This window comes from Syngnathus scovelli, chromosome 14 (assembly GCF_024217435.2).
Source record: "Syngnathus scovelli strain Florida chromosome 14, RoL_Ssco_1.2, whole genome shotgun sequence".
Lineage (NCBI taxonomy): Eukaryota > Metazoa > Chordata > Actinopteri > Syngnathiformes > Syngnathidae > Syngnathus > Syngnathus scovelli.
The window spans coordinates 3,741,612-3,762,618 of record NC_090860.1 but is presented as its reverse complement, the minus strand read 5'-3'; the positions used below and the strand labels follow the sequence as shown (position 1 = coordinate 3,762,618).

The following is a 21,007-nucleotide window of genomic DNA, read 5'->3' as shown; positions in this document are numbered from 1 at the left end:
TCCACTTGGTCGCTCATGCAGCGAGCCGACCAACTTTTTTATTCGAAAGAGAATCAAATTAATAAAAGTGTGACAATAATAGCATTTAAGAAGAAAATTAATGCACTTTATATGATTAATTCTAACCTCGTACACGTAGATCTAGCACTTAACCATCGGAGTTCTTCACCCCTCTTAATTGCTTTAAAAAGAATAACAACTTTCTTAAACCGGATAAAAATGTCGTGCTCTATTTAGATTTGCCCAATAATTACTTTAGAAGGCAAGTCTATTTTTTGATCGTGTGCCGTTTAACTTTTGACGCGGCCCGACAATTTTAGGAACTGGGCCGCGCCCGACGGGCAATCGAAATACTTTTATTCTCCTCCAGTTCCAATGATTCATTTTAACCGTCGTCGTTATTTTATTTAGAAGAAGTAAATTTCCAACAATTCACTTTTAACGAAATCCACTCCTCCCTTAAATATTTACGAAAGTTATTTAATTCTCCAACTTCCTCGGAGTTACTTTTTCCGCGGCCCGTCAAAAAGGGGAAGCGGGCCTGAGCCTTTCAAATAGTTAGATAACTTTCCGTTCTACACAAAACCAATAATCTGATTTAAACACTTCCTTTAATTTATTCAGACGAAACAACTTTCGAACGGATCGAAATTCACTCGTGGCTCAGATAACTACGGAAGTTATTTAAGTCTCTAACTTGTTCGGAGTTCCTTTTTACGCGGCCCGTCTAAAAGGGGAAGCGGGCCTGAGCCTTCGGTTGCATATTTAGTACAAATCCGCGCACAATGAAGTAAGTAATATACAAAACACATTTATTGAAGAAACATGGAATAGTATTACAAATCTCAATTACTCCAGAAACTGAACAATTTCACTCACTGATACCCGTGTTAATAAAATCATTCAATCCCAGAACAATTCGATTGCAAAACACAGTTCATAAAAAAGGGAAGAGGTAAATACCAGTTGCGTGCTATTTTTGGTGGAAGCAAAGTCGAGTGATCAGTTCGATCTTGCTTCTAAAATCCAAATTAGAGAAACAGGCTGGCCACGAGGAAGCCGGCGGCCCGATGACTATTCCCCCCTCTCGCTAAAATACATAAAAACTGTCATCCTCACCAATTTCTCGTTTAAAGTTGTCCAGTCCAATTTTTAGGAGTAAATCCAAGTTAATTTCAGTCCAGTGATCCTGCGTCTCACACAAAGATCTTTGGGACTTTGGAAAAAAAATCTTGAAACTCCTCCGGGCCTCTTCACGTATGAGAGCTCTTTTGGGGGAAAAAGCCCTGAAGCTGCTCCTGCAGGACCTTTTATAGACCTCTCCGCCCCCCCCCTCCCCTTTCTTTTCTCCTGTACTTTCCCTATAGGGTAAGACTGCCCAGTTTTCCCACGCCTATAGAAGGGACTGGCCAGCTTTCTCACGCCTATAGAGGGAACTGGCCAGTTTTCCCACGCCCATAGAGGGAACTGGCCAGCTTCCCCACGCTTGGTTATCTGTGGCCTTCAGCAGCTGTTTCCGCCCTGACCACGCAGTACTTTCCACCAAATGCACAGCTAGTGGTAAAACCTTTCACTTCCCCTTTTCACCCTTGACCTACTTTTCTAAACAATTTATGTCACGCCACTATTCTCAGTGACTGGTCCCTTGATCGAATTGACAAATAATATTGCTTAAAGCGGTTACAGAATACATTTCCAGCCAAGCAAAGAAATCAAAAAATAAAAATCACATTTGTGCTTCTCCAAACAATTTATGTCACGCCACTATTCTCAGTGACGGGTCCCTTGATCGAATTGACAAATAATATTGCTTAAAGCGGTTACAGAATACATTTCTAGCCAAGCAAAGAAATCAAAAAATAAAAATCACATTTGTGCTTCTCCAAACAATTTATGTCACGCCACTATTCTCAGTGACGGGTCCCTTGATCGAATTGACAAATAATATTGCTTAAAGCGGTTACAGAATACATTTCTAGCCAAGCAAAGAAATCAAAAAATAAAAATCACATTTGTGCTTCTCCAAACAATTTATGTCACGCCACTATTCTCAGTGACGGGTCCCTTGATCGAATTGACAAATAATATTGCTTAAAGCGGTTACAGAATACATTTTTAGCCAAGCAAAGAAATAAAAATAAAAATCACATTTGTGCTTCTCCAAACAATTTATGTCACGCCACTATTCTCAGTGACGGGTCCCTTGATCGAATTGACAAATAATATTGCTTAAAGCGGTTACAGAATACATTTTTAGCCAAGCAAAGAAATCAAAAATAAAAATCACATTTGTGCTTCCATGCGTGACTCACACTCTGACACCGTGTTCCTTTTTTATATCCATTTTAACCGGTTTAGCTTATTCTGGCCCCTCTTTTGGTCTCCCGTTTTGGTCTGGCGCCATCTTTTGGACAAATTTGGAATTTCAGCTCTGCCAATTTATTCCCGTGAACAATCCATATTCTACCATTTGCACCATCTCTACCCCCATGTTACATGACACATAGCAATCTCGAACACCTTCTCTAAGTAATAACGCATTGTAAACATTTTCTCTGTGGTTCAAAGCAAATAAATTGTCTTTGAATATAAGAAAAACAAACTTCTTATTGTTCAACTGTGGAAAAAGTTGTATGGGCAACAAAGATTTAGAGGTCTTTATTGACAATAATTTAATTTCTTTATCTTCATCTATCAAATTTCTGGGCAAACTAATTGATGACAAACTGTGCTGGAAACCTCATAGTACAATATCTTCTAAGATTGCTAGAAATACTGGTATTTTGAGCAAACTACGCATACTTTGGACAGAAAAACAACTCTGATGCTCTATTACTCCCTAATTTACCTATATATCAATTATTACAACGTAATTTGGGCCAGTACTCATCCTACCAAGCTGAATCGCATTTATTGTCTACAAAAGCGTTGTGTCTGAATCATTCTACATGCTAACTACCTTGCTCGTTCACTACCGTGTCACGTGATGGCGCCACCTGCGACACGACCACGTCCCCGTCAGCGGAATCGCCGCCACCTGCCGCGGGCTCATTGACAGCGCTATATCAGCGCCGCCAGCGCAGACCCGCGTGTCAGCCTGTCCCGTGATGCTGCTTCGCTCATCAGTCCCTGTGAACCTGACTCGCTTAACCATTTCGAAATCCCGCAGAATTGTCTGTCCACCCCAGCCAGATCGCCGCTCCAGCGCCAGCTATTCCCATCTTTCCCCCAAAATAAAGTCTCTGTCGCTACGCACTTGGCTGTACTATCTGCTCCCTTACAGTACAGGCTGACCATTGCTATGCAGCCAGCGAACGACGAGACGGTATTAAGCCGACTGGAGCGAGCCGAGACCGCCATCAGCAGCCTGTCCGCTGACATCCGGACGCTGACCGAGATGGGTCAACAACAACAGCTACAGCAGCAGGATATGGCCCAAGCCCTCCAGAGACTGTCGGTAGCTGCGTCCCCGGCTGTCAAGGCACCCCCGCACCGCCCGTCTGCCGAGGCCAGGAGGCTCGTAGACGTCCCGGAGCCCCTCCTCGGCGATATTGAGAAGTTTAACGGAGATCCCAAACACGTGAGGGCATTTGTGACTAACTGCCGTATAATGTTCGGCCTCCAGCCCGTCACGTTTGCGACGGAACCTGCCAAGGTTGGGTTCGTCTTAATCGACCTCACGGCTGTGGGGTCTGGCCGAATACGAGAGAATGGCCCCGGCTTGTGATCCGTTCGACGCCTTCGCGGAGGAATTGCTCCGCCTATTTGACCTGGGCTCAGCCACCGAAGACGCCGCTGAGGAACTGGCGACGCTGCGTCAAGGTAGCCGATCGGTCGCGGAGTACGCGCTTGAGTTCCAGACGTTGGCCGGCAGCAGCGGATGGAACACGCCAGCGCACGTTAGCACCTTCCTCAACGGTCTCGCTGAGTATATGAAGGACAAATTAGCGTCCTACGATCGCCCGCGAACCCTGGAGGGCGCGATGGACTTAGCGGCCCGAGTAAACCGACGGATCTGGACTCGGCGACGCAATCGGGAGCGGAGGTCCCTGCGGAACCCGCGTGGTCACCCTCCTCCGTCTGCTCGGGACCCGCCAACCACACCACCAGCCGAGCCCATGGACCTGGAAAGGGCTCGGGTACCCTCAGAGGAGCACCGTCGGCGCCTCTCACTAGGCTTGTGTTTGTACTGTGGGGAGAGGGGTCATCGGGTGGCGGGGTGCCTGTTAAAAGGCCAGAGCTCACGCGGCGTTGGGTGATCAGCGGGCGACCAGAACGTGGCAGCCCTGATGGATTCCGGGGCGGAGGGGAACATCATGGACATTGGCCTGGCTCGTCAGTGGGGAATCGACTTCCTGCCTCTGAGCCCCTCCATTCCTGCACGTGCCATTGATGGCCGTCTGATCGGCGAGGTGGCTTTCGTGACGTAACCAGTTAGTTACTGCTCTCCAGATATCACCATGAAACCATCCAGTTTTTTCTTCTTTCCCTCCCAGGACAGTGGCTCATTCTGGGGGACCCTTGGTTGCGGCAGCACAACCCGGTGTTGGACTGGGAAGTGGGGGTTGTTCGGCAGTGGAGTGAACGCTGCCATCGTGTGTGCCTGAAGACGGCCACCAGCCCACTCGGGAGAGCCCAGGTACAGTCCCGACATCTCCAATGTCCCAGCATTGTATCACGAACTCTAGGAGGTGTTTTAGTAAGACCAGGGCCACTCCTCTTTCCCCACACCGGTCCTACGATTGCGCCATCGATCTGTTGCATGGCACCTCCACACCCAAGGGACGCGTCCACTCCCTGTCCGCTCCTGAGCGCAGGACTATGGAGGACTACATCCGGGAGTCCCTGTCGGCCGGTATCATACGGCCATCCTCTTCGCCTGCTGGAGCGGGTTTCTTCTTCGTGAAGAAGGAGGGCACGCTCCGCCCGTGTGTGGACTACCGGGGAATAAACGAGATCACTACAAAGTACCGATACCCTCTGCCTCTTCTTTCTTCCGCCTTCGAGAGCCTTCAGGGTGCCACCATCTTCACAAAGCTGGATCTTCGCAACACCTACCACCTGATCCGCATCCGGGAGGGAGACGAGTGGAAGACAGCTTTCAACACCCCGAGCGGACATTGCGAGTACTTGGTGGTTCCATTTGGGCTCACCAACGCCCCAGCGGTTTTCCAGTCCTTAATGACGTTTTACGAGACATGCTGGACAAATTCGTGTTCGTTTATTAGGACGACATCCTCATCTTCTCCCGCTCGCTCCCTGAGCACATCAGGCATGTTCGGGCAGTGCTGCGCTGAGAATTCGCTCTACGTGAAGGCAGAGAAGTGCGAGTTCCACGCCCCCTCTGTCAAATTCCTCAGCTATGTGGTGCGTGAGGGATCCATCGAAATTACCCCGGGAAGGTGCAAGCGGTCACGTCATGGTCTGTTCCCGAGACACGCAAGCGGCTGCAACAGTTCTTAGGATTCGCGAACTTTTATCACCGCTTTATCCGTGGATACAGCACGGTAGCCACGCTCCTCACCGCCCTTACCAGCCCCGCCTCCCTGTACAAATGGACAGAACGGGCAGAACAGGTGTTTCGGGAGTTTAAGAGGAGATTCACATCCGCTCCCGTCCTCCGAGTTCCCGAGCCCGACAGACAGTTGGTGGTCGAGGTGGACGCCTCGAACGTGGGTGTCGGGGCGGTGCTTTCCCAGCGTAGCCGTCAAGACGATCGTCTCCACCTGTGCGCCTTCTTTTCTCGCCGGTCGTCAGCCTCAGAACGGAAGTATGACATCGGAAATCGGGAGCTCCTCGCCGTCAAGTTGGCCTTGGAGGACTCGTGGCATTGGCTTGAGGGCGCCAGACTCCGTTTATTGTCTGGACCGACCACCGCAACTTGAAGTATCTGAGATCGGCCAAAAGACTGAATGCGAGACAAGCACGGTGGGCTCTGTTCTTTGACCGGTTTGAGTTTTCTCTTTCCTACAGACCGGGTTCCCGTAACGCGAAGGCGGACGCCCTGTCACATTTGTTTCCTGGTGGGGAGGAGGGACAGGGTCCGCCTCCCACTCTCCTCCCGAGCTCGGTTCGGGTGGCGGCTCTTTCATGGGAGATTAAGCGCCAAGTGGAAGCCGCCTCGCGCGATCAACCCGGCCCCAGCAACTGCCCGGAGGGTCGCTTGTTCGTCCCTGAAGGCCTGCGGTCGTCTGTCCTGCAATGGGCGCACGACTCACACCTGGCCTGTCATCCCGGGGCTGGCCGCACGAGGTACGTGGTGGCACAGCGTTTCTGGTGGCCCACCTGGCAAGTGCAAACCAGCGATTACGTCAGAGCCTGCGCAATTTGTAACCGCTGTAAGACGTCTACTCGTCCTCCGGCCGGGCTGCTCCAACCCTTGCCGGTTCCCCGGCGTCCCTGGTCTCCCCTGTCGGTCGACTTTGTCACGGGCCTCCCTCCCTCGGAAGGAAACACGGTGGTCTTCACGGTGGTGGACCGTTTTAGCAAGATGACACATCTCGTTCCTCTGCCTAAGCTCCCATCTGCGAAGCAGACTGCGTCCATCATGGTGCGGAAGGTGTTTCGTCACCACGGTCTCCCACAAGACATCGTGTCAGACCGAGGTTCACAATTCGCTTCCACCTTCTGGGCGGAGTTCAGTCGACTCCTCGGCGCTACAGCCAGCCTCTCCTCGGGGTTTCACCCTCAGTCCAATGGTCAAGCGGAGCGCCTGAACCAGGAACTGGGCAGGTCCCTCCGATGCATGGCCGCCGGGGACCAGCGCGGGTGGGTCCAACAGCTTCCCTGGGTAGAGTATGCTCACAATTCCCTCCCCAGCTCGGCCACGGGGCTTTCGCCTTTCCACTGTGTTTTCGGGTACCAGCCACCCTTGTTTGCCCACCAGGAGCGTGGTGCGGCGTGCCCGTCGGCCCTGCCTTGTGTCCGCCGTTGTCATCGAGCCTGGGCGTGGGCCCGGATCACTCTTCTCCGCTCAGTTTCAGGCAACGCCCGCCAGGCGAACAAGCGCCGGACGCCGGCTCCGGAGTACAGAGTGGGGCAGCGTGTGTGGCTCTTGACGTGGGATTTGCCGCTGCGAGCGGGATCCTGCAAGCTGGCGCCCCGCTTTGTTGGACCGTTCCCTATTCAGAAGGTGATTGGCCCGTTCGCCGTCCGTCTTCTCCTTCCAGAGTCCATGACGGTTCACCCCACGTTCCACATGTCCCGTGTGCGGCCCATCTTTGAGAGCGCGTTGGCACCGGCGCCTGTCCCGGCGCCGCCGCCCCAGCTCGTCAATGGGGGTCCGGCTTATGCTGTCCGCTCCTTGCTCCGATCGCGGCGGCGCGTTCGTGGCCTCCAGTACCTCGTGGATTGGGAGGGTTATGACGACACGCACCGCTCCTGGGTGCCGAGCCGCTGGATACTCGACCGTTCGCTCATCGCGGAGTTCCATCGCTGTGATCCGGACTAACCGGGTCCTCGGCGCGAACGCCCGAGGAGGGGCGAGGGGACTAGGGGTGAGGGCCCGGGGCGGCCTTGTCCACCGGCACCGGGGTTTTCTGCTCCTGCGTCCGTCGATCCTGCGTCCGCCGAGGAGTTGGACGCTTCGACAGAGTATTGATCGTCCGGGGGGATTGCCTTCTTTTTTTATTGTGTTGGTTCCTTGTGGGGGGGGGGGGGGGGGGGTTCTGTCACATGCTGGCGCCACCTGCGACACGACCACGCCCCCGTCAGCGGAATCGCCGCCATCTGCCGTGGGCTCATTGACAGCGCTATATCAGCGCCGCCAGCGCAGACCCGCGTGTCAGCCTGTCCCGTGATGCTGCTTTGCTCATCAGTCCCTGTGAACCTGACTCGCTTAACCATTTGGAAATCCCGCAGAATTGCCTGTCCACCCAAGCCAGATCGCCGCTCCAGTCCCAGCTATTCCCATCTTTCCCCCACAATAAAGTCTCTGTCGCTACGCACTTGGCTGTACTGTCTGCTCCCTTACATACCGCTATTCCAGGAACTATCAATTCTAAGCATATACCAGGTAAACTGTCTCCACACAGCTCAGTTTGTCTTCAAAGCAACCCACAATCAGTTCCCCAGCACACTCAATAGCTGTTAGAGTTGTGCACACTCCAACTTATTTTGCAAGAACCAAACAGGAGACAAGTAAGTCCTCTTAAGCACCTGCAGGTGGAGAGTCCATTCGTCGCTGTCTGAACAGCGATGATCGAATGAAGTCTAACTAAGGCCTCTTGCAGGAGCATTTTTATTGAGAGAAACAGAGTGGGGGTATGGGTAGGCTGGCTAAAGCCCTTGTCCTCTAGTCTAAACATGTCAGGGGATGTTTTACGACCTTGTGATAAGGAGGACAAGGTAAGGTATTTATTACCTGTTGCATTCCAACATAATCCTAACCTGGAAAACCCTAACATCTCCCTCCTGTTTTATCATATGATTATGCTACCCCAAACAACAAAGACAAGTAAGAAAAAAAACACATATACATGTATAATGAAGAAAGAAGAATAGGAAAAATAAAAACAACAAACAATGATAGCAACACTTTCCAGTGAAGATGAGGCATTACCTTAATACCCCAGATCAAACTTATTGTGTAAGCGAAAAACCTGCTGGCCAGATGTTATTAGCAGGAAAATTCTTACACGGCCCCTGTGCCACAGGCGACCAGAATGCTATCAATAAAAAATAAAAAGAAAAACACAGAAACAGTACATCATTGTATCCATCACTTGCGAAGCATTTCCGATGGTCAAATCATCAAGTTTCTGTAAAACATGCCCAACAGAACAGCATCTACGCAATCCACGCTCCATTATCGTCATCACATCCGCCATGTCTAAGAAGTTTGTATATGTGCTCGTGTTTTCGTCAGCTGATGATGTTCTAGTCTGTAGGTGAGGTCTGTCACACACACTGGCGCACACACGTGTCCAGTTGGCAGGCAGCATCGGACAACTCCTGTGACCACAAAACCACGATCCGTTCTGAACAGGCACGTGCACCCATAGGATGCAGGTGAGGCAGTGCCTCTGAACTTCTGGATGAAGTAGGTCCCGTCCGATGGTGCAGCCATGTTGGTAGTAGAGCCCTTACACCTTGAAAACGGCTCTCTCATCCTGGCACACAGCGGTGATGTCCAAAGCTCCCATCCAGTTTCCTCCTGGAGAGCAGTCGTCGTTAATGCATTTGTGGGTCCTGCAACCTTGGATGCAACATGTGTAGTCAGCAAGACTTGGAATGGTCCCTCCCGTCGTGGCTGGCCCAGTTCCTTCTTTTGATGACCTCGATGTAGACCCAGTCTCCTGGATTGATGGGGTTGTCGACCTGTGAGGAGGAAAGATCAAGCGGCAGTAAATTTGTCTTTGACACAGTTTGAGCGTCCTGATCATATAATCTGCCAAGGACTGCTCTTCATCTGTTGTTTGCAACTCTCGTAGTCAATTGTCGTGCCCATTTAACTGGCAAATAGGAGTGTTTGCGGGAAGAGTTTGAACACCTCCTAATGATTCCCTTTAACCAAAAACTATTTATGGTCCCATTTATTGCCTCCTGGTTTAAAAGAGATTGTCTTACCCATGCCTTCTTTCTCCTCACAAGCTCGCACCCACACAGGGTGCACACACACACACACACACACACACGCACACACACACACAAAGGGATTCTAATCCATCTCTCATGTAGCTTCTTTTGATAGAATCTCCTATTGGTAAATGTATAGCAGACGTTTTAGCATATAATCCCATACTCTGCTCTCTCACTTCTACTTTTTCATGTCGGTGCAGTCGTAGGTGGCCCCTATTGCAGTCCTTGTCTTGTTAACTGTCGCCTTGTGACTCCTATGCATGATTGTGTGAATGTCAAAAATTGAACGTACCTAACTTTCTGACCATCCAACCTCCACTGTGGTATAAAAAACCTTACTATTGTATTGAGTAGGTGCATTGAGCAACCTAGCTTCCTCCTGACTGCCAAATGTCCTGTTCTAAAATTTATATAACTCGACCTCTACGTTTTAAGCTTGATGAGCCAAAATATCAGATCTTGCTCTTGTTTCCTACCGTTTTAGCCTATTTGTTTTATCCAAATCCGTTCAATCTCTGATTATAATGCTTTTCTCTGTAGCCCTACGTATTTTTCAAATTTTTATTTATTTATTTATCAAATCTCCTCAGTTCTGTCAAACTCAGTGCACAATGAACCTCCCTTCCACTTTGAACCAAGCTTCACCAAATTTGGGAACGCCGTAGCAAGGAGTGCGATTTGGTTGTCGGACACTCCAAGTCCATATCTTTTTGCCGCACTTCACCCTCTCACATTGGTGTTCTTTGGCTGTTGCTTCAGAGCGACCCCATCCATCACTCTTGAATGAGTCCATTGTTCAAATGAGTCAATTTTCATCATTGTGAGTTCCTCCGTTTTTCACTGTCTTTTCCGTCCCCGACGATGTTGTATTTCCTCCGGAGTGTACTTGTCCTCCTCCAAGCACAACAGCAGTCTTTTCTTGTCCTTCGCCAAAAGTCAAAGGTGCTTCAGAGCCAGGCGAAGTCTTGGATTGGGTTTCAGGGACTCTGACACTGAGAATGACAGGCTGGGACATCAAACTTGTAAGACTATCTCCAAATGTAGCTGCTTCCATCAATTTGCTGGTAACGTTTGTTTCCCAAACTTCAAATTCTTCTAATAACAGCGGTCTCGTTTTTATATCGTAAATCCTGCAACTCATCCTATTTTTGAGCTACATTTTATCTATAGTTCCAATTTAATCGGACATTATGTTGTCTTCAGTATCATTATTGAAAATCAACTCATCGAGGTCTGCGTTCCACATCAAGCCCTGATCTGTATGTCTTGACCTCTCACATGTTATTGTCATGCTTGCTCAAAAATGTGACTTAGAGTATGGTGCTGTGAATTCTCAATCTCCCCAATGAAATTGGATCCCACCTCGTAGTTCTTATCGTTCTCATGTTCCTGTTAGCCTACAATTGTCCAAATCAAAAATGTTTTCTTTTAACTGTCTTTCTTTTGAACCTCTAAATCTCTCGTGTTGCTAACCTATCTACACCAGAACAAAAAAATTACCACAATATAACACCAAATGTATTCAAAAATTCATTGTCATAAAGTGTTGTATTATTACTATCTTCCACTATCTGTCCTACTCACTCCCCCCTTTTGAGGCTTGGCAACGCCCATGCCTCACACCTTGACAAACTTTTTGGGAGAATGCGTTCTTTACTACATACGATTCCATCATCATTTAATTTGACTTTCTTTCCAAAACGCTTCTCAATTTCTCAGTTCACACATCTTCTACATGTGTTACTGGTTCTCCAGTTTTTTTTTTGTCTAGTTAATTATCAATCCAAAAGCTACGTGTTTCTTTCTAACATTCAACCTGCTCAAAATCACTCTTTCATCAAAGTCGCTCTACTAATTTTCCATAGTAGTCGTCAACAACTTCAACCATTCAACCTGTAATTTCTTTTCATTCAGGCTATCATTCATCAATGTTCATTTGCATCTCACACGCAGTCTCCAAAAAGGAGTCTTTCTATCACATTGGTCCCAATTCATCCAAGCTCACCACACAACATTCATATATCATTTTCAACTCAGGTTTCCTGGTAGAACAATCCACCAATCCAAAAAAAACTTAACTGAAACAAACAATTGGCAAATTAATCTGAATTTTTTCTTTTTTTTTAAATTTGAAGAACTCAACCTCTCAGATTTAGCTTGCATTTAGAATTTTGTATAATCTTATAACAACCAATCAATTATTCCTATTAAATGTAGCATTGCAAAATCTTAAATTCACAATTTAGCTTCTTCCAATTCCTGAAAGCATGTTCTGTCGTTTTTATTTCTTCGAATTTCTCGTGTGGGCTCGACACTTTACATCACATATGTCAGAGTTACGGCCCGCGGGCCAGATCCGGCCCGCGAATTGATTATCTATAGCCCCCTGGATGATATTGAATTACTATTAGAACCGGCCCGCAGGCCACAGCCGCCCGCTGGTGTTTTGCACGCACCAACACTACATTTCCCACAATGCAACGGTAGCCCGCGATGTCCCTGCAGCTCGCACAAGCGGCTTCATTATTCATCAGTAGTCAGAGCAGAGTTCAACTTTCTGATACCCCCCTCCTCAAAAATGGCTAAACGTAAGGTGGACGCTAAGAACAGGGGTTTTCAGGCCAGGTGGGAGGCAGAGTACATGTTTACGGAGGTAAGAGGCAAACCTGTGTGTCTTCTGTGTGGAGAAAATGTGGCTGTAATGAAAGAATTTAATTTAAGAAGGCACTATCAAACGTCTAAGAAACACACAGACAAAGACAAGAAAATGGAATATGAACAAAAGCTACAGAAGGTGGAAGAATTAAAACGAGGCCTTAAGTCCAGACATGTTCTGTTCTGTTCTATGTTCACGTATGCTAAATCGCAAAGCGACGCTGCTGCCAAGGCTAGCTTTATTGTGGCAAAAGAGATCGCAAAATCAGCCCGGCCCTTTGCAGAAGGAGAGTTGATCAAAAACGGGTTTTGAGCCTCAGAGCCTAACCCCGAACATTGATGAACTTGTACAAAAGATGAGACACCTCTAAGTATCAGGCTCAGCCTCAGACAAGTGAGCATCACAGAACAGTAACGTATTTTCCGTTTTTTAATTCGGTTACATTTTTACATTTGTTTCTACAAGACGTGGTTTTTCTTTGAAGAAAGTATTGTTTTGTCTGTGTGCCGTACATTTTTGAATTTTATTTATTTATATTTATTTTTCAGTTGAATGGACCAAGGGAAAATTGCAGATAAGAGCCATGAGAAAGAATACAACTGATTTGATTAATTTTTTATTTTACGATTTGAAAGCAATGATCGGTAGATCATAGAGCAGCACAATAATAAACTTTCAGTTTATAATGCATGCACTTTTATTTATGCATTTATCTTGATATTAAGAAACACATTTTGTTTTTAAAACAATTGAATTTTTTGCTGTTTGGCTGTTGAAAATATTTTCCCTTGAAGTTACTGACAGAGCCATAACAAAATATTGCCATATTCATTTAATCATTAAATAATGTACACTGTGTTAGGTCTTAGTTCAATAGGCTATGTGCAATCATTCCGATATATTTTAATAAACATTGAACCAGTCCGGCCCTCGGCTTGTAGCAAATTTGTTTTTTTGGCCCTCGGTGTGTTTGACTTTGACATCCCTGCTTTACATGCACTAGTGTGGATTAGTTTCTGCTCGCAAACAGACTTCTCTCTTTTTCCTCTCATTTTTATCTTTCAAAATCATTTCTGTTCTGCGGTGCAAATTGGATAGACCACAGTCTAGCAATTTTTTTTTTATACTAAAACTTTAGCCAATGTTCATCATTTTAACATATACGCACACACATGCACAGCTCTCGCATGCAAAAGGTAGGTCTCAGCAACAATGATTCGTCACAGGCTGGCCATTTCCTGTGGTCGATCATGAGCTGGTCCCTCCCATGCACACGAGGACAGCACATTCTAATTTTATTTATTTATCTTCTAGAAGCAAGTTGCATTCCTTTACCACTTGATTTGCATATTTTAACTTTAGTGTAACACAATTTGAGCTCTAGTCATTTGTAATTTGGGCATACAAACAGCATTGTCATACTTCTTGGATGGACAGGACTTGTAATAATCTAAAAAAAATTCTAAAAATCTGACAATGACATGTTTTGCTGTCATATGGGCATCTATTCTTTCTTTCTCTGTATGAGCATAAGTGGTCAAAGAGGAGGAAGCTTGTCATGCTAAAAATTTGGCTTTTCCTCTGCTCCTTCCTCCACCCTTTGATATTGTTTTGCAAAACGACACTCTTGCATAGTGTCCTCGTCTCCCACAGTTCCAACAGTTGTCTGAATCTGATAGGGGTTTTGATCTGAATGGTGGCTTGCGACCTTGTTGGTATTTAACTCTTCCTCTGCCCCTTTGGGAACTTTGGAAGAAGATCGTTGTATCTTCATTTAGATCATTATCATCATCTAGATGAAATACATCAGAACTTTTGCCTTTCTCAATCCCTTTATCAGCGTCTCCGGGCCACTGCATGTTTTTTGTAAACCAAGCAGTGTCCGCTTCCACCAAGTGTTTCCTCACCCAACTGCCCAAGTCAGGGGGGAAACCAGTGAGGAGCGCAATTTTAAGATGTTGCTGATAAGAACTGTCATCTGCATCATTGAATGGGATGCCACTATGTACCCAGAATTCTTTTTCAAATCTCAATTGAATGGCGGCTTCATCACTCTTCAACTTTCTATCTTTTGTCTTTTGGATTTGTTCTCTTCTTTCTTGTGAAGCTTTCAACCACATTTTAGCACAATCCAATTCACTCTCTCTTCTTTTCTTTTTCAGTCCATTTTTCTTTCTATCCACACTCTCTTCTAAAACATCAACTACTATCTTCCACACTTCAACTCTCAACTTCCCTTCTACTCCATACTTTTCCTTCCACTTTGGCATATATTGCATACAATTAAGAAACCTACTCGCCATGTACTTCTCATCTCCGTCAAGAGGTAGAGATTTACCGTTTTTATTTCCCATCTTAATTCTAGTAGTTTTAGGTTTTACAATCTCTTTGTCTCAAAAATATTATTATTATTATTATTACTATTATTACTTATTTATTTCTTTGAGGATCCTCAATGCAGGTTTAAATTGACCTTTCAACAAATTACTAGCCTGTATTATTGCCGTGGATCAATGCTAGAACTGCTTTTTTTGTCAATTTATCCTACCAGTCACACTCTCAACCACACAAACTCAAGCGCTTTTTATTTTTAGGCCTATTCAGGATGGGTATAAAACCCTTCCAAACAGCTTAGAAAAACGGACAAAAAAAAAGAATCTACGCCCTTCTTCCATTAGGAAAAAGAAGCTCTTTTTTTTCTTAGCCCGTTTCTTCCACTGGGACTAGAATCCCAACTGTTTCATGGCTTGGAAAAACCAAAGCCGTATTCTCATAGCTCGGACAAACCAAAGCCGTATCTCATCTCATAGCCCGGACAAACCAAAGCCGTATTCTCATAGCTCGGACAAACCAAAGCCGTATTCTCATAGCTCGGACAAACCAAAGCCGTATCTTTAGCGCTTTAACTTACTTGTCCCCTGGTTCGTTGCACCGCCGGATCCCGTCAATCCACCTCTGTCAGACGAAGGCAGACCTAAGATGCTGGCCCAGCGAAGAATTCTCTTCCCAGGACTTTCTTTTCCAGGTCCTCCTAATGGACGCTGGCTTGTCGACAATGCAGCACGTCCTCCTTCGCCGGTCAGATGGTGGGTATGAGGATCCCGGGTTTCGGCACCAAAATGTTAGAGTTGTGCACACTCCAACTTATTTTGCAAGAACCAAACAGGAGACAAGTAAGTCCTCTTAAGCACCTGCAGGTGGAGAGTCCATTCGTCGCTGTCTGAACAGCGATGATCGAATGAAGTCTAACTCAGGCCTCTTGCAGGAGCATTTTTATTGAGAGAAACAGAGTGGGGGTATGGGTAGGCTGGCTAAAGCCCTTGTCCTCTAGTCTAAACATGTCAGGGGATGTTTTACGACCTTGTGATAAGGAGGACAAGGTAAGGTATTTATTACCTGTTGCATTCCAACATAATCCTACGATAAAGATAACCTGGAAAACCCTAACAATAGCTTTTACAGGCAAAGGGAAGACTATCACTGTCATAACATCAGAAATAAGGGGAGACTTGAGTTGCCCCCCCATACGAACTTCCCTGTCCAAATGTAGTCTTCATTTCAGGGGTGCCAAAGTATTTAATCAACTTCCTATCCATTTCTTTGACCTTTCGTCCTTCATGTCTAAAACTGCTGTTAAACAACACATATTCACAAATCACATATCCACTATGAACTATAGTTGTATTACCTGAGTTAGGTTGCTGGTTACCTTGGCGACTATTATTTTGCCTTGATGTTGCTATTATTTGTTTACTAAGGATTTATTAACTACTTGTTTATTAAGTAATTATTACCATCCCTTTGTAATTACACTGATTTCAATCCTACTTAAAATGGTAGACTAATTGATTGATTATATATTTTTTATAAAACTTTCTTTAATTTTAACTTGAAATCTGAGGGCGACACCTTATAAACACATCAGGGTTTCTTGTCTTCCTTGCGCATGTCTATTTCCAAACTTGGAGGATGTGGACACTTTGAAGGTTGTCTGATTACTTGATGAAAAGTTGGAGCATTTTTAGTGGACACCTTCTATTACCATCACTGAAAGGAAATCCTTTGGATTCAGACATGTACATAATGTACACATGATTACCGGGGGTTAAATGAACACCAAATGCCATCGAGGAAAAGGGGAGATTATGATGTCTGTTTGGCACACTTGAATCACGTGTTATATACCCTGTCAGCCATAGACGTCTATTAGACATCTGGTCTCATCTAGACCTAATTTAGACGTCTAAAATTGGTTACTGTATAAACCAGGGGTCGGCAACCCAAAATGTTCAAAGAGCCATATTGACACCCCCCACCCCCAAAGAAACCATACCTGTCTGGAGCCGCAAAAATCTAAAAGCTTTTTATAAGGCAACGTAGACTGTCAATACATGGCTGCATGCCTACTATTAAAATAATTCAGTAGGCTAAAAATACAAAGCAACAAAGCGACGCAAAACGTCGCCCCTGGATAGCCAGTGGACTTTGTTGTGCAGTAGGAGATCGGCATATTTGCTGTCAACTTCATCTAGCAATTCACAGAACTGGCAGTGGTTTAATGCTTTTGCGATTATTTTGTTCACAATATGGATGACGAGGTTCATTACCTCCATACACTCCAGTGGGAATGTTTACGCACACAGCGCCTCTTGGTGCAAAATACAATGGAATGCAAGCAAATTTCGATCTAATGCTTTCTGTCGTAAAGTCACAAACTTTTGCGACCCTCTCATACTCGGTGCGCCGTCTGTAGTGACTGAAATTAGGTAGCTAGTTTGTATCTCTGTCATTTAAACACTGCAGCACAGCCTCGCAGATGCTCTCCCCCCGTGTTTGGCCTTTTAGTGGTATCAATTTCTTCTTGCGGGCCATTAGAGTTCACGTACCTGCATAGCAGAGATGTCTGTTCGATATCGGTCACGTCACACGACTCATCAAAGGCAATTGAGAAAGCTGAAGCTGAATTGATGTCCTTGATTTGCTGATCGGTGATATTGTTTGCCATTCAAATGACCATTTCCTTCACTGTTTTTACGGAGAGAGGCATGTCTTTAATTTTCTGAATGATCTCGGTTTTGTTTTGGAAGTCCGAAAATAGGCACTCTGATAGTTTAACAAATGAATCCTTCATGTACTCGCCATCGGTGAATGGTTTTCCGCGCTTTATTATCTCCCGGGCTGCAACAAAACTTGCAGCAGTAGCAAAGTTTGGAGATGCAATCCACTTCTTGAAACAGTTTTTTCGTTCCTCAAATTGCAAGTTTCCTCTCAGTTCCAACTGGGCGAAATTCTGAGGTCGATCCTCGCGAGATGAGCCGAGAAGACCCGAGAAAACCCGCCCCGGATGCTGACTGACTCCGTTCGTTGTTAATGTATTTTCGTTACTTTGAGGATTGTATTAACCCCTAATCATGCATCCAAAGAAAGCAAGTGGGAGCAGTAAAGCCATCCTAAAACACAAAGACGCTCTTAAAGCAATGCGACAGTGAGCGCCCGGTGCGCTTCGGTTGCGCAATTGGACCAAATTAAGCTCCCTGCGCACTGAAGTACACAGAAATTTTGGAAAGTACATCCTGACTTTAAATTTAAATTTATTTTCTAAATTTCAGCGATGGCTCTGTCACAATAATGTGACCAGCGCGGTGCAGTTGCGCGGTCAGCGGTGCGCTACGGTTGCAAATTCGGCCGTGCGCGGCAGTTTCGCGATCGGACAAAAATGCGCAAATGAAAAAATCCTTTAAAAAAAAAAAAAGCGTTGGGTTTTTTTTGTCTTGGAATGGATTAACGTTTTTTCCATTATTTTTAATGAGAAAAATAGATTCGGAATTAAAACAATTCACTTCTCGACCGGCCTTCTGGACCGGATTGTGGTTGAAAACCGAGGTTTGACTGTATTAAACAACTTCCCATTGCAAATCAAACATTCAGGCAATCCTTCAGCATTGGCAATGAAAGCAAATAGTTGAGTCCATTCTTTCTTAAACCCTCTATTCTCATCAGGTTTTTCTTTTTGCCTTTTGAATACACGGCCCGTCACTCACACACCTGTTTGTTAAAAAGTCGCCTGTGCTGTGTTGCTTGCTAAGACGCAATATTGCGCCATTCTGAAATTCGGTATTTTTAATATATTTACAACTACATACATTTTCTACAGCATAAGAATGTTTGTGTCATGATTACCATCTAAAAACCATATTAAAAAAAAAAAAAAAAACAACAACATCTTTTTCCATTTTCACGCATTTCTGCAAGAGCTCCAGGGAGCCACTAGGGGCGTGCTAAAGAGCCGCATGAGGCTCTGGAGCCGTGGGTTGTCGACCCCTGGTATCAACTTAAAATAGACGTCTAAATTAAAAACATTAAATATGATCATATTTCGAAGTCTGAACCAGCTGTAAGTTGTATAAATAATGTACAGAAGTTGTTTGGATTTGTGTTTAACAAGCATATTGATCCTTACATGTGAATTGGTTATTTCTGTAACCTGATATATATATATATTTTAGGTTATCTAAATTACATCTCTATATAGACCTACAATAGACGTCTAAATTAGGTTATTTGAGGTTATTTTATAGACATCTGAATTATGTCTTTGTATAGACCTAAAATAGACGTCTAAATTAGGTTATTTTAGGTTATTTCATGGACGTCTAAATTACGTCTATATATAGACCTAAAATCTGTATTAGGTCTATCTGTAGACCTAATTTAGACATCTATATTAGGTCTACACAGAGACATAATTTAGACGTCTATATTAGGTCTATCGAATAACCTAAAATAGATGTCTATTTTAGGTCTACAAATTGATTGATTGATTGATTGATTGATTGATTGATTGATTGATTGATTGATTGATTGATTGATTGATTGATTGAATGAACATTTATTGATCCCCGGGGGTGGGGAAAGTCAAAGTCAAAGTCAGCTTTATTGTCAATTTCTCCACATGCCAAAGACACACAAAGAAACTGAAATTTTGTTCCCCCCTATCCCACGGTGACAAGACATGGCTCACAACAGACAAACAAGTAAACAAGTATAACAACAGCGTGCTGAATAAATAATGAATAAATAACACAATAAATGAATAAATAAATAAGAGGAGCAAAAAAGGAGCAAGTGCGCGTACAGCCGACATTCCAGAAAATAGCGCAACAGTGCCGCACGCTACGCAGAAGGGGGTAGCGAGTTCAGGGTCCTAACAGCCTTGTGATAGAAGCTGTTGGTGAGTCTGGTGGTGCGGGAGCGCAGGCTCCTGTACCTCTTCCCAGAGGGCAGAAGGTCAAACAAAGAGTGAGCCGGGTGACTCACATCTCTCGCAATCGAGGTTGCCTTGCGGGCAAGATGGGAAGTGTAAATGACCTTCAGGGAGGGGAGCGAAGCACCAATAATCTTACCAGCCGTATTCACTATGCGCTGCAGGGCCTTCAAGTTCTGTTCAGTGCAGTTACCAACCCAGACAGCGATGCAACTGGTGAGGACGCTCTCAACGGTGCCACGGTAGAATGTAGACAGGACTGCCTGAGGAGCACATGCACGCCTGAGCTTCCGCAGGAAGTACAGGCGTCGCTGAGCTTTCTTTGCCAGTGACGAGGTGTTTGCGGACCAGGAGAGGTCCTCACTGATGTGCACCCCCAGGAACTTGGTGCAGCTCACCCTCTCCACCACAGCACCATCGATGATCAGCGGCAGGTGTTTTGTGTGACCCTTCCGGAAGTCACCAACAATTTCCTTGGTCTTGTCGACGTTCAGCAGGAGGTTGTTGTCCCTGCACACGTGGTCAGAAGGTCAACTTCCGACCTGTACCGAGTCTCGTCGCCCTTTGTGATGAGACCCACCAGAGTCGTGTCGTCAGCAAACTTCACTATGCGGTTGTCGCTGTAGGTCGCAGTGCAATCATGCGTCAGCAGGGTGAAGAGCAATGGACTGAGCACGCAGCCCTGGGGGGCCCCCGTGCTCAGCGTGATGCTGGCGGAGATTTTGTCGCCAACACGCACCACCTGAGGCCTCTGACAGAGGAAGTCCAGTAGCCAGTTGCAGAGGGAGGTACTGAGGCCCAGCTCGTCGAGTTTGCAGATGAGTCGCTGCGGCACAATGGTGTTGAAGGCAGAGCTGAAGTCCACAAACAGCAACCTCACATAAGAGTCCTTTCTCTCCAGGTGTGTGAGGGCCGAGTGGAGGGCAGAGCAGATGGCATCCTCAGAGGACCGCTTGGCACGGTACGCGAACTGGAAAGGGTCAATGGCGGGGGGGGGGGGGGGGGGGAGAACGGATTTGATTTGCTCCATGACAAGCCGCTCAAAGCACTTCATGATGATAGGCGTCAGTGCCACGGGGCGGTAGTCATTGAAGCAGGACGGTGCAGGTTTCTTCGGCATAGGAACGATGGTGGTAGCCTTGAAACACAAGGGGACGATGGCCTGCTGCAGGGAAACGTTAAAGATGTCCGTGAAGACACCCGACAGCTCCCCAGCGCAGTCCTTCAGCGCTCGACCCGGGATGTTGTCAGGGCCCGCCGCCTTACGGGTGTCAATAGCGGCAAGCGCCCTCCTCACACCGTCGGCAGAGAGTCGCAGGGGCTGCTCGTGTGGGGGGGGGAGTGTTCTTCAGCGGGCAAGTGCTGTTCTGGGCGTCGAAGCGAGCAAAGAAGCGGTTCAGATCGTTCAGCAGACGGACGTCGCCCTCGCAGCTCTTCGGCGCGGGCTTGTCGTCCGTGATGGTCTGAATGCCCCGCCAAAGGCTAAGTGCGTCCTTGCTGTCCTTGAA

The 21,007-nt window shown here is 46.3% G+C and overlaps 1 long non-coding RNA gene across 1 annotated transcript; it reads right to left on the bottom strand.

Annotated features, from left to right (window-relative positions):
• Positions 1-795: 795 nt before the first annotated feature.
• On the bottom strand, positions 796-17,698 carry LOC137840903 (uncharacterized). Its single transcript, XR_011088075.1, has 2 exons — positions 17,122-17,698; positions 796-15,378 (listed from the first exon to the last, which is right to left on the bottom strand). It is a non-coding gene; the product is annotated as an uncharacterized lncRNA (long non-coding RNA).
• Between the last annotated feature and the right edge of the window lie 3,309 nt (positions 17,699-21,007).